Here is a 14,421-nt window from a genome sequence, read left to right on the forward strand (position 1 = left end):
ACTATGATATATTGAGGCAGTACCAATCCCAGCACAGCTTTATGTTCTACCCCTCTGCTAGAGGGCACTGGCAGAGACAGGATATCCTGCTGGAAGGGCTTCTGGCCTGACCTGCTGATCCTTTTCACATTCTCAGGTAGCAGGAATTCCTGATATGAGTTTAATCACTGCTGTAAGTTGCCCTTGCACATTCTCCATCTGGCATTTGAATTTGAAGAGTGTGATGGCAATCACACATTCTCCGAAGGAAGCATGAAGAGTGAGAAATTGAAATGCCATAGTTTGGAATGCTATTTATTATTTCCAGATCACAAGAAAGAGATGCTCTGTGTACATTGCATGCAAGAGGCACAGGAGGGACTGAGCCAGCAGTGAAGGCAGCCATGTCACATTGCTCAAAATCAGCACAAAGGTCATGTATAAAAGTTGATTCTATCCAAAAGTGGCTGGTGTGTTGGCAGTCCAGTCTTTCCCTCACCTGATGCCACTAAAATAGCTGGTGTAGCTGGTGGCAGCACCTGTAATTTCAATGTCAGGCTGCAGGACAAGGGAGACAGCTCAGGCTGAGTTTGGGCCAGAGGGGCTGTGGCTGTTTGAGCCCCACATCCACTCACAGCCTACACCCAGCCCACTGCCACCAAATACAATCTCTTCTTTTACCCTCATCATACAGAACATGACCAGGCTGTACAGAGCAGGAGTTGGATAGAAACGTTAAAGCATTTGACAGAGAATCCATCTGGCTCAAACCCACAAACTGCCAGCGTGGGACAGAGTGAAGCACAGAAAACCTCCCTGTACAGTGGAGTTACACCAGTAGGAAATAGGGGGAGGAAGTGTTACATCTAGCTCACTCTTAGATGTTCTGAGGTCTTTTTTCCTATTTAACTTATTATTATATGGAAGTGATTAAAACACAGTGGGAGGAAAGACCTGCTCAGTCTGAAATACTTGTACCAGATAGGGAGTGCACAGACAACAGCACGGTAAAGTATAATGAGATGTTAGTCTTGGAAATGTCTCTGTGTCCTCCAGCCTTTTGTCTAACTTTGTGTTTTCCCTGTCTTTCAATGAAAAATATTCTGCTTGATGCAGGTGAACAGGAAGTGCTGGGACACAGGGGTGTTGGAATGCCCCATTACTCCACGAGACAGTGATCAGAAAACAGACATTTGGGAAGGCACTGCCAGACCTTTCTAGATTCACTGCCAGCTCAGGACACATATATTTGAGTTTGGCAATCTCCTGTTCAAGAGCACAGGAACACTGGTACATGCTGCACACATTAGGCAACCATGTATACAAAATCAATTCAAAGCAGCTGTTGGAGACCAGAAATTTTAGGGGAGTTACAGGGTGAATTCCTCCATCTATACATCTTTTTTTTTGAAAGTGGGAATGCAAAGGAGGAGGGAATGAAAAATTGATACTGCTCTGTGCTCCAGATGAAAGAACAAACATAATTTTATTTTCTTTAATGACTCTACTGGATTCTGAAATTAAACCCAGCGGGTAAAAAGATCCTGTGCAGATTTCAAAAGAGATCATGTAGTCTGTCCATGTGCTAAGGCAGGCACATTTTTTAAGCCCTGCCATGTTCTGTAAAACTGAAAAAGGGTTATCCCTGTAAGCATTCTGCTTTTCAAAGCCATCTCTCTCCCTCCACCTACCCCAAGTCAGTGGATATTCCAAATAAATGTCATCCTAACTTCAAATGTCATTTTGTGGTTCCTTCCTCTACGTTTAGAAGGAGAATTGCTGTGTACTCTGCATTAAATGTTATTAGACCTCAACATACAGACAGCACACCCTTTTTTTTATCCTCTCAGCAGGACCAGACAGAAAAAGAAGCCAAAAAAACAAACAAAAAACCCCCAGCCATATAAATAACTGAATATAATCCCCAGTACAGATTTCAAACCAATTGAACTGAGAATAGCTAACCTTCGCTCTGAACTCTCTCCAGCTGCAGGTTAATGCAGTTAATTGCAGAGCACCTGGTCTGAGCCTCAGGTGTATGAATCATCCCCGCAGCACACCTTTCAATCCTTCATTCTCCCCTAATGGCCCGGGGCAGCTGACAGGCCTGCTGCAGCTTTGTTCCTGGTGGGTGTGCCAGTCTGCTGTCAGAATTCCCTGCTCGGGAGCCAAGGGAAGGTTGTTCTTTGCAGGCTCCGTGTGTCCCTGCTGGGCTGGGGAGCCTCTGTCTGCTCACTGAGCATCCCCCTGTGTGTGTACACACACTGCACATCCCTTCAAAGCCAAGGCCTGCCCTCTTCAGCTCTGTTTTACTCCACAACAGAACCGCTCAGCCCTTCAAACCCAAGGCCAGCGCTCTCCAGGTCTTTTTTAACTCCCCAAGTGAGCTGCTCAGCCCTTGTCCATGGAAAGCCTGTTCTTGGATGCAGATTTGTTTATACATCAACTGCAAAAAGGCTAACTGAATTAACTGTTTGCCCAAACACTGTAACATAGATGCCTATAACATATGTACAGCCATGTGTGTTTTATAAATAAATACCTATGTGCACATGTGTCAGGCACCGAAATGCCTACAGGGTTTTTTGGTAAGGGTGAGCTACTTGTAGATACTTGAAGTTCTTGCTAGTCTGGGATTGATTATGTTGTGCTTATTAAAGTGGTTTGCAGCTTTAGACTGGTAAATATAATTTAAAAAGGGCAGGACAGTGTTTTGAAAATAGTTGGTCATTACTTTGCACAGACATAGCTCTGAAAGTGCAGTTTCATTTATCTCCCCAAGTATTAACTGAACTATATCTCTTTACAAGGGTGTAATAAATCCTGTCACATGGCATCCTTCAACCACTGGTGATACACAGATAAAGAGCATTAAACTAATGGATATACAGAAGGCTAGTGGAGAAAAGCCCTGAAGAGAAGGTAAACGAGCTGTATTGAACCTGCACTTTATACACAGAATTAATGTCTGTTTGTACAAAAATTGTACTGTAAGGACAGTCTGGAGATTATAAAACTGCCCTCTTTGGCAATACTGATTCCTTGGTTTTTGATGTGTCTTAGCACAGAAGATTAGGTTACTCCTTCAATTACACACAAATAACAATCAGGCACTGTCACAACAATCTTGATGTTGTCGTCTTTTCCATTGTAACATTCCACCGCACTGGTTGGCAAACTACCACCCAAATATCAAAGTACTCACTCCCAATGATTATTATTTCAAGCTACTTATTTTCAGTCTGCCTGATACTCTTGCTTTCTGCCTCTTGCTTCATTAAGTGTTCCCATATATAATGAGAATGTTACGAGTGTAAAACACTAAATCTCTGACTTCATAGCATTTGACATTTTCTTTGTCCAAGCATAATGAAGGAGCATTCCCAAGGGAAGTGTGAACCAAGCCCTGCAAGCCCCACGAGCAGGAGCCTTCTGAGGAGCTGGGATGCCTTGCAGACAAAAAAGGGCAAGTCTGCTGCCATGGAAGTCAACGTCAGAACTCTTGCTGCCTTACGCAGAGTCAGCACTTTGTAGCTGGAGAGGAGATGCTCAAATGCAGCTTTGGAGCCTAGGTGCCAGCACAGCCCAAGGGTGAGTGACAGACCCAGAAAAGCAGGGCATGCAGCTCCCCTCCCAGGCCACAGAGGAGTTCTCTTAGACACACACAAGAATCTCTGTCTGTCATGCTTGGGTTGGGACAGATGGTTATCTCTGATAACCTGTAGGAAAGGTGGTGTCTCTACTCTAATCTATGGATAAGATTTAAGGAAGTAAAATAGTTTCCATGGTTACCATCAGAAAGTGATCAGATCAATATTTAGATCAATACCTGAGGTCATTACGGTGTATCTTCCCCCTGTGTAATCAGCACTGGCTCATTCAGCTGGGTGGGACAGTTCATCCTCTGCTGCAGTGACACAGATGTGCTTCCATCCCGATGTGACAGGAGAGCCCAAGCCATGCAGTTCATTATCCAGAATTGTCTGCTGGAGGTCAGGTATAACTGCCCTACTGTAAATTCACATCATCTCTCTGCAGGGGCCTGAATGAGGCGTGGGCATCCCTTAAGCTTTTTAAGTAATGCCAAAGTGATGAACAATGGTGAATTTCACCATAAGAATTAAAAATTAAATTCTGTCTGTAAAACAGAATATATTAAAGAGCAGCCATTGAAAGTCCATGACATAAATAGGAAGTTGCTCCAGCAATCCTAATTTTGTTCAGTTATGGACTCTAGAATTTGCTTTTAATGTTTTCACTGTCCTTGGCTTTGGGTTTATTAAAAATTCAACTTGAAATTCAATTAGATGATAGTTTATGTCATTGGAGTAAATACAGATTTACCATCAGATTGGGTACTTAATTTCAGTTTTACTTTACCATGTCCAAGCAATGAAATAATACAGCTACCATCACCTCCCCATTTCTATTGCCCCAGGTACTCCTGCAGAATCTCTCTTTCAATTCGAGAACAAATGTTTATAAAATGCTCTCAAAGGTAAAGCAGAGGACAGACACATCCCTTCTTCACTCTTATGATGAATGTTTGCTGACATAGGTCATAAACTTTATAGCATTCATTCCAAACAAAAGCCTACTATTAAGTAGTGGGGGATATCTGTAACAGGGGAAAGAAGAATACTTGCTCTTGTTTCTATAGTTCAGTTTGATTTTATTACTATTGCATTTCAGTGTTTGGGTTATTTGGGGTTCTTTAAGAGGGAAATAAAAGAAGCGTGGGCTTAATTTTGTTTCGCTTCTAATCTCTTGCCAAATGAATGAGCTGGAAGCATTTTATCCTGACAAAATATGGAGAGAGTTCTGACTCATCTGCTGCTGTCCAGTCTCCTTTGAGAAACAGTTTTGTGTAGCCAGGGAAAGTTTTGGTCCATGCAGCATCTGTTAATCTGTTTTGTTATTGGAGATGCTTTGAGCCTGGGATCCCCTGCCCTGTGAAACAGGAGCACAGGAGAGCCCCGAGTTTATGGGTGAGCCAGGTAATCAATCAGTGCAGACAACAGGGCCCTACAGACAAGATTTAATAAGAAGAATGAATGGAGCCAGCTAAGCCCCCAGGGACAGATGAGCCTACTTCTCATTTTCTGTTTATTAAAACCATTCATATCAATTTGTCATGTGGAAGCATTTAGTTCATTCAAGCACAAGTGTAATTTTAAAGTCTTATTAATAATACTTTAAATACAGACTGTCAGATTCCTTACACACAGGTGATAAGAGAACCAGAATGGTAGCTTAAGATGCCACTGCAAGATGCACTAAACAATGGCTCAAACTTCCTTTTTCTGTAAGTTCTCTGAAGCCAGAGTAGATGCAGAAGGCATGAATTTAGGAAAGCACTCCAAAGACCACATATTAACTTCTCTGAAGATGCCTTTTTTTTTTTTTTAATTAGCTTTCTGAGATTTATCTTTCTATTTGCTCTAATTGTCTGTGAACTGATTTCAAGACGTATAAGAGTTCCTGGAAAACTCAAAAAGTTTATTGGATTTTTCCCTTGGGATGAGAAGCGCCTTGCAAGCTCTTGCACTTGTGAAACCAGAGGCTAACTGCTGGCTAAGTGCACTGCTGTATTTTGCACACTCACTGCAAAGATAAGGTGTCCTCATCCATGGAGCTGTGAGGAGCTGGAGCCCAGCCCAGCTTCAGCAGGGAGGACTAGGTCAGAGCACTGCAGCTGTGGGCATGGCTCTCGGGAGAATGCTCTTTTTGCAACATTTAACAGTGAAATTTATCCAAAAAATGCCAATTGCTGAGGAACTAGCCCTGTCAGGCTCTTTTTCAGCATATGTCCTTGTGCAAATGTTATATTTTTATGAAATTTGACTCAGAGTTCTACCTGTCTGTGCACTGGTCTGTGCCTTTGGGCTTTGTCCCAAGCCTGCTGAAATGAGGATCTCTCCATTTCCTTGAACTGTGCACAGCTCAGAGCCTCCAAATGCCCAGTTCAGAGTGTGACAAATGTCTGTTTGTGAACTCTGGGAGTGCAGTTGCCAAAGAGCAAGTTGAGGTGCAGAACAGTTTTCCTGGTGTGGCCTTGGCTTTGCCTTACCCTCTCCCATCCATCACCAGTAATCCAGACACTTAGCCCTGGCATTACATCCATCTTCACATATGTAATTAGTATCACACCTACAGGCTCTGTTTCTTTTAAATAATCCTTTGATGAATCCTAGAGATATTAAGCATGTTATTAGAAGGAGATGGTGCTTAGAAGAAGGGAAAAAATGCTGTGCTTCCTGACTGCTTTGTTCTTTTGAATTATTACATAGTAGAAAAAGAAAACAAAACCTTTTCTCTCTTCCAAAAGAATATACAAAATGCTGCTGTGGATTTGATTGAATTGTTTCAGGTTCCAGTAGTTACTAAAACCCAAGGCAGAAAGGAAAGGCAACCTCAAACTCTCAAAATATTCAATAAACTCGTGGCCCAGGACTAGCTCAATACACGACAGCCTATAAACATCAAGGCTGGGAATTGAAACAGCCTCTTGGTATGAATGGCCAGACCAGACCTCCCTCCTTAAACTAAGCAACTACAGTACCTGGTAAAGTTTTATAGCCCTAACAAGACCTTTAACAAATTAAAGCCACTGGAACCAGGACTTTGTTCTTTCTTTTCAAGCTGCCCACCTTCCCATTCCTATCCAGAAATGCCACTGCCCCACGGATGGTTTTAATTCAGGTCCCAGAATGGTACAAAGCTTCGTGTTCATACAATAAACCTTTCAAAGAAGAATTTAAGTTTACTGGAGCTGTTTGATTGTCGTAGAAGCTCTGCTGTAATGAAGAAATACTTCTGTCATATTTGTATCTTTGTTATAATGGACTAAATCTATTAGAATATATTCATAGCTGAGGGAAGACTGGGATCCCTGTGACTGCACTTATATTTGCATTATTTATGTAGCAACAAGAACTAGATAAGGCAGAGAAATAAGATCCTTGATCATCATCTCCTTTGATCATCCCCCTTCCCCCAGTGCATGCACAGAGCACACCATGGAGGTATTCTGGTTCAGAACTGGGGTTCCAGGGAGCACTTCCAGGGACACCACACCAAAATGCTGCCTTTGAGCCTTTACTGTGGGCTGCCCGTGTTGGCTGTGGCAATAGCAGGTATCAGCCTGAGGCTGCTGAGCTCTCACGTGCAGGGTAAGGCCTCCTGGGCTGCCCCCTGCCCAGGGCAGGAGCACAAGGTGCAGTGGAGGCAGGAGAAGGGAGCAGTGATCAGTCCGAGGTCGCTCCAAGCTCAGGCAGAGAGCTGAGGATCTGCCCCTTCAGCTTCCCCTCACAGACACTCTCAGGCAGAAAGCTCCTGCCTGCTCCTGCTCCCCCAGCCAGGCAGAGGCTCCTGGGCAGTGCTCCCCATAGTGCTGGGAATGTTCAGGCATTTTCTCTCTTTCCTTCCTCTAAGAACCTTCTGTTTTCTGTGGGCTTTCACTGTTTGCATTCCCAGCCAAAGAGAGGTGCCCCCAGAACACCGGCAATGATCCAAGGGAGCCCTTTGCATACAACTGTGAGAAATACACAGCAAGGATTCTGCTTCACTCTCACTTTAGGATTCAGCTGAAAATCACATTTCCCAAACTGTTTTCCCAGTCTGTTCACGAAAGCTCTTGGGTTTAGTACGAAGCTACCAAAAAATAGAAAATTGCTACCAAGACTTTGCATACTTAAAGGAAAGCACATTCCCATCCATAATAGGATGTAAACCATGGCAGTGAGCAGAAAGAAAATGCTGGGAAAATCCCTTCCCATTACATGTATGAGATTTGGGTTTAGCTCTAGATGGTTTTTTGAACTCATTGTCAGGTTTGGCATGTGCCCTTCTGCTGCTTACACAGGAGCCTAAGAATCAAACAGAAATTCTGAGGATGTTGTGCTTAAAATCAGCCCCTGTTTGTTAGGGAGCTTTCATGGTCCAGGTGTAAAATCTCCAATAAACATTAGACATAGCTCAGACAGACAACACCACCCCTGCTCTGACAAGATGTGAACCATGAGGCTATGAAGTACAAAGAAGCAGCTTCTGACATCGAGACACACATGGTATTCTTAACTGACACCCATAAAACTGAAATTAGTCAAAACACATTCTTCACCAAGGCTGGGAGCGTTTACTGCACACTGAATAAAAATCCACACAAAAGAGAAAACTTCAGCTGATGAGACTAAACTTTTGGTCTCCAGAGCAAAAATAATTGAATTAATCTGATCTTTAACATCTGTACTTCTTTGTCATAAGGTACAGACAGAATCTTGTAAAATAATTTTGTACAAGTGTCGCCCTGATTTTGTAAGACTTTGTTAAGCCTTCTGATGTTTACATTCTTTCAACAAACTTTCTCACACACAGTTCTGTAAATAACCTATGTTTTGCATTCTTTCATGGAGGGGGAGAGAATTGATGGACCCTTGGTCTGTCCAGTGGCATTGGAGAGGTGGCACTGTCACCCTCCAATCCACTGTCACCTTTGGAAAACTATAAATGTTGGAGTCAGAAAATAAAGTTCTTCTTTTTTGTTCCCCTCGAGAGCAGCAGTGTCTGTGTCATCATTTCGTGCCTTAGCACAACATACAAGTACTTGGGCTTGGTTATTTTTAGACCTGTAAAGCTGTGACTGTACAGAAAAATCCCCACAAATATCTATTCCTATATCAGGGATTGAATACCTGTTGATAGTCAAGGCTCAGACAGCCAGAGAGCAGAAAAATCCCATCTGCCCTGCTATGTCTTCCTCACTGGAATAACCTCAGGGCTGAGCTGAGGGACAGGCGTGGGCTGTGAAGTCAGAATTACCCAGAGGGCTGGGCTTGGTGCTCGTGCATGCACTGCCAGGTCCAGGAGGGGCTCACCACTCACAGGTGGTGCTGCAAAGGCCACTATGGGTGTCCAAACAGAGCTGCTGCTGTGCAGACCCTCCTGCTCACACCTTGGCACCTCTCAGCTGAGCTCAGACGTTGTGGCGGCAGCACAAGGCTCACAGCACTTAGAAAAAAACATTCATTTTCTTACAGGCTCCCCGGATGGAAGTGTGTTCAGGTAGAAGCTGGAGGGGTGCAGCGGTGTGCCAGTAAAAGTTTGTTTTCTTCTGCCAAGGAAAGTGCTGTTTTCAAGGCAGATTCAATTAAAGGCAGAGGATGTTACCTTGAGGAGCCGCTTTGTTTACATTTCAAAGGCCCAGTCCTCTTCTTAGACTGATCCTGTATCATGCAGATCTTTAATGAAAAGCATTTGTTTGGTATTATACCTCAAGAGCAAAGTAGATCTTCCCAGGACAGTTTGACTGTGAGAAAGCGTTTGTGCCTGCCCAGACTCTGCAGTGTCACTGAGATAACGACCTCACATCTGCACTTTGCAATGCCCTTCTCAAGGAAAACACAAAAAATATTCAGCTCTATTACAAACTTACAGGATTTATCACCCCAGCTTGATTTAGATAACTTATTTTCCCTCTAAATTCCTAAACTCAACCTGAAATAAATTACAGGCCTGAACGTTTTTGTAGTTCTTCTTACTCAATACCTTTAAGCAATGTCCCTTTCACTGACAGTGTCTGGCTCTGGCCAACAGCAGTGGCAGCTTTTTTCAGAGGGTTTTGGAAGGGTTCTCACTACACCAAGAAATGAAAACAATGGAAAAGTGACAAGGAAAATGACTGCAATCGTGTTACATATTTTCTGGCTCTCGTTTCTCTTGTATGATCATTTTAAAAAAAGGTTCTCTCTGCCTCTGCTGAACATTTCCTCTACTGATGGCTAGAAATTAAACTGAAAGTCTACCTGTAAGTTACATTTGAAGAACTTTTGTGATAAGAACCAGAGAAAGCTACAAGAACTTCATGTATTTAGAGAAGCAAACTCCCCTGTAATGTAAAATAGCTATTATATATATATATATATATATATATATATATATATGCTAGTGAAGCATTTTAGTAGCCATCACTTTGATGCCTAGAAAATAAATTTAATTTCTTTTATGAGAGATCTACACAGTCAGTACTGTTCTGGAGTACATACCAATCCAAAACCCCTCCACCTAAAGGCTCACTAAAATCTAAAAGCCATGCTTTCCTTGTTTTATTGCTGGGCTGCTGCTGCAGCCTAGTTTGGAGTGCTTGCTGAGCGAAACGTGCAAGGTCCATCCCAGCGCACGGAATGTGTTCAGAAGGAAACACAGTGATGAAGGTTTATCTCTATTCACACCTCACACCCCTCCAGAAGTGCTTGTCACACACGGACACAGAGCCCCTGTGGCCCAGTGGCCAGCTCCACACTCAGTGGCTGGGCTGGCAGAACCAGCTGGTTCTGGCTGTGCCAAACAAAGCTGGGAACGCTGCATCCTCAACCAGAAGAGCTTGAATGACAAGTGACTCATATTAGGAATTCCTTCTGTTCAAACAGCTCCCCTTGATGTGAGATAAAGAGACTTGATGAAAACAGACAGAATCCAGTTCCAGTCCCCTCTTGGGAGGAGTGAAGACCTTTTTTACATAGGGACAAATTCATTCCTGGCATAAGGCTTTCTACTGGAGTGGAATTACAGCAGGGATGAAAACAGGTCATCTTGTTTTGTACTACATGCTTCACATCAGTGAGGGAATAAAGTGGGTCTCAAAGGAGAGGTGATAAAAAGTCAGCCCTTGTGCTTTTTGTGATTTCTTTTAAACTATAAAACGTCCTAATGCTTAGTTTTAAAATATATTAGTTTGATTTATCACTGACTTATGCAACAGTCTGTGTAATGACAACCAAAAGGTTTTTGTGGAAAATAGAGCACACTCTGAAGTCATTCAGAGCCAGCAAAGCATATGTGCCATAGCTCTCACAAAGAAAGCCAAAATCACCTGGTTTAAGCAGCCAACTGGAAGGAGAAAAAAGACCAAAACAATAAAACCCAGCAAAGGCTTCTAATCATTCTTTGTATCTCCCTTTTGGTATGCTTGATTTGAGATGCTTTAATAATCCTCATTCTCAGACTAGTGCTGGGTACCTGTTCCTGGGAATCAGGCACATCACAGCAGTCACCCAAAGGCGTTTAGGGGAATATTCAAGGACCTCAAGCACAGCTGAATATTTATATTATGATTCTATCCTGGTCTGAACTATAGTTTTTGTAACCTGAATATCTCTTTTGTACTAGTCTGAATATATTTACAGTACTCCATAGTAATGGTTGCAAATGCTGCAGTCACACTCTCATGCAGAGCCGGCTGCACTGCTTTGATCATCCCATTATTTGGGTTATTTTACGACAGTTTTAAATGGCTGAGAACTGCACAGAGATGACTCAATTGTATCATTAGCCATGAACAGCAAGTCCATGTTAACAAGCTGTAACTACCCCTGAACAATGTAAACAGGAAGCCTGGTGCTGGAAATTCATTCTGATGATTTCCACTTTTCTTACAGGTCACAAAGAGAGTCACAAATTAAAAAATGTCTTCACAAAGTGCCAGCTAGGAGTTTAACTGTAGCTGGACCTAAAGAATAGATGTTTTCGGCCATTCTGAAAGGTATTTTATGTCACTATTCAAAACAGAATTATGTGAAAAGTGTCCCAGCATTTTGATTTAGTAATTGCATAAAAAGCTCCCGGTGATATGTCTGACATAATGCACAAAAATAAATAAATATTAAAAAACCACTTCAAAATGTTTAGTGCTTTCTTGTATGTGGTTATAAGCATAACAGCCTTGGTTCTGTATTTCCAAGAGTTCAGAGGGATGTGACTGTGACTGAAATGCTGCCAGGAGATTCCTCTCTGCTACCCAGTTTATTCAGCAGAGTAAGCTTGCGGTCTAAACTCTTCTGTAATAGGGATATTCTGGAAAAAACCTAAATCTCAAATTCTGGCTATATATGCAGTGTTGTAAAATGCTATGTGTTGGCAGGATTTGGGTGTTTGGTTAATTTGGGGTTTTTTTGTTTGCTTCTGTTGTTGCTGTTCTGACTTAGCCCAGAAATCTTCCCAATAAGTTCCTGACAGGGGGACCTCAGGCAACATAAAAAACCCAATTTTCTACTGTATGTCCCAGGCAGATTGATATAATTTATAGTGCGGAACAAATTGTGTCAATAATTATACTTGATTTTATGTAAAAGCAACCCCTATAGAAACAAGAGAACAAATCAGCTGAAAACACAGTAATCTGAACAAATGTTTTCAGTACTAGAAGGTGTAAGGTGAGCAAATTGCTGCCCTAAGGACAAGGTGAAAATCCCCAGCCCCCTTTCCAAAGCAAACAAATAGTAGTGGAACGTAACTTGACACTGTTTCCCACCAAGGGAGGACATTTTGCCAGCCACCTTTTCTTCTGAGGTTGTCCTGGCTTGGTTTTCGTGCACCCTGACCCTCGCAGGCGCTCCCCCAGTGGCTCTCAGCTCTGTTATTGAGGCTGCGTGCTCCCGTGCCCGGCAGTGCTCACCTTGCTCAGCAAATACCGACTCAGAGACATTTTACACACGGGTCAAGTGTGTGGTATTTCTCAAAGGCACCAGTTCCAAACCCAGCAAGTGTTCAGTCTTTAAGAACCCCCTGGAAGCTGCAGGTTTTCAGTGAGTGAAGGTGTTTCTCCCCAGGTAACTCATATTTTAAAGCAGCAGAAATTGAGGACTTCTAAAAAAGCCAGATATAATTGATTTCTTGAAACTCACATACAAATCAATAATGTAACTAGAAACACAATCCAGAAAGTTTAAAATGCAGTAGTTTGTACCATCCAGGTTAACAGTGACCAGCTGAGACAGACTGCAGATTTGTGTGTTGAGGACTGGCTCTGGTATGGATTTATTAAGTGGGCTGAAAAACACAGCAAAGCACCACCAGAGCTTGTACCAAAGTTGTAGTTGGAATATTTTTGCTTTGATGAAGAAACTATTTCACTTTGATTTTAGAGTTTCTTTATAGCATTTGAGTGGCAGGCAGCCCTTTACATTATTAATAAATGTTTTGAATTTAAAGTCTTTAAACTAAAAAGTTTTTTTGGGGAGGAGCTTTGAAAAACCAAGAAATAAAGGAACTCATCATAACACTTATATGATAAAGCTGCTTTTTTTCACACTGAACTTTGGTTTAATGTGCCAGAATCATTATTTTAATCACAAATTCTATGTAATGTTGAAATAAATGCCAAAGATGGTGACTAGAGGAGTTCTGTCTTTATAAATCTCCCATCAAAGTGGGAAGGTGAAAGTCTGAGGAGTGGAAAGGAGGGATCACTTCATCACCTCAGAACAAAACTGAGTCCTGTAGAGAGGCCAAGCCCAGACAGAGCCTGTGCCCTGAGCAGTGGAGAGGAAGAGCCTGGTCCAGCCTCCAGCAGCAGTGGAAAAGCTCTTCTGGAAGTGCACAGAAGCAAATCAGTGTACAAGGATGTGAGGTGCTCCCTCTGGCCCTAGGGAATTCCTCCAGATCTGCTGCTATTTTCTTTTATTGATCTGAATTCCTTTACTCATTAAATAGACAAGCTTGGTGCAGGGAAGAGTTTTCCTTCCCCCAGAGGTCAGAAGCAGCAAAAGATCTGCTTGTGCTCCAAGCCCAGAGCCCAGGCCGCTGTGCTGGTCCAGAGCTCCACATGAGATCCTCTCTCCAGGCACACTGACAGCACACACAGATATAAAAAACATCCTCTTATTGATCAAGCCCCACAGGTACAGAACTGTCTTCAGAGAGCAGGAAACTGGGAATGTTTGCCAGCTAATAACCAGCTGGGGGCTGCAGGAAGGGGCCACAGGAGACAGTCCATGGAATGAGAGAACATGGGGACACAGGATGAGCCACTTCTGACAGGGGATGAGCCACCCCTGTGTCTAGGAGGCCGAGGGTGTTAGAACTGTCTTCAGAGAGCAGGAAATTGGGAATGTTTGCCAGCTAATAACCAGCTGGGGGCTGCAGGAAGGGGCCACAGGAGACAGTCCATGGAATGAGAGAACATGGGGACACAGGATGAGCCACTTCTGAGCAGGGGATGAGCCACCCCTGTGTCTAGGAGGCCGAGGGTGTGAGGTGGAGCCAAAAGCCTTTCCTTGCCTAATGGTGGTTTTACTCCTGCAGCTGCTAAAAGATGGGGCTGACAGCTGCTCCTATTGCTGCAGAGATGGCTCCTGATCACTCTCCTCCCGAAACCAACTCTATACCCACCTAACCTAGCAGCTCCTTTGGTTGCAGCAAAAGTAATGGAGGGAACAAATGGTGCTTGAGCAGCTGGTGTCCTCCTGCCCAGGGGAAACAATCTGTCACCTGCATGTCACCCTCTGCACCCAGAGAGGGATTCGCTGGAACGCCATCCTGGATACCAGCATTAAGGGCTGGTATCCAGGATAAGTGCTGGTATCCAATAAGTGCTTAAGGGTCAGGAAGGAGAGGTTTTCATAACTGCATGGCAGAAAGCACAGAGGTTATGTCACCCATCACACC

The sequence above is a fragment of the Onychostruthus taczanowskii genome, unplaced genomic scaffold (genome assembly GCF_017590055.1).
Source record: "Onychostruthus taczanowskii isolate IOZ18803 unplaced genomic scaffold, ASM1759005v1 scaffold32, whole genome shotgun sequence".
Taxonomy (NCBI): Eukaryota; Metazoa; Chordata; class Aves; order Passeriformes; family Passeridae; genus Onychostruthus; species Onychostruthus taczanowskii.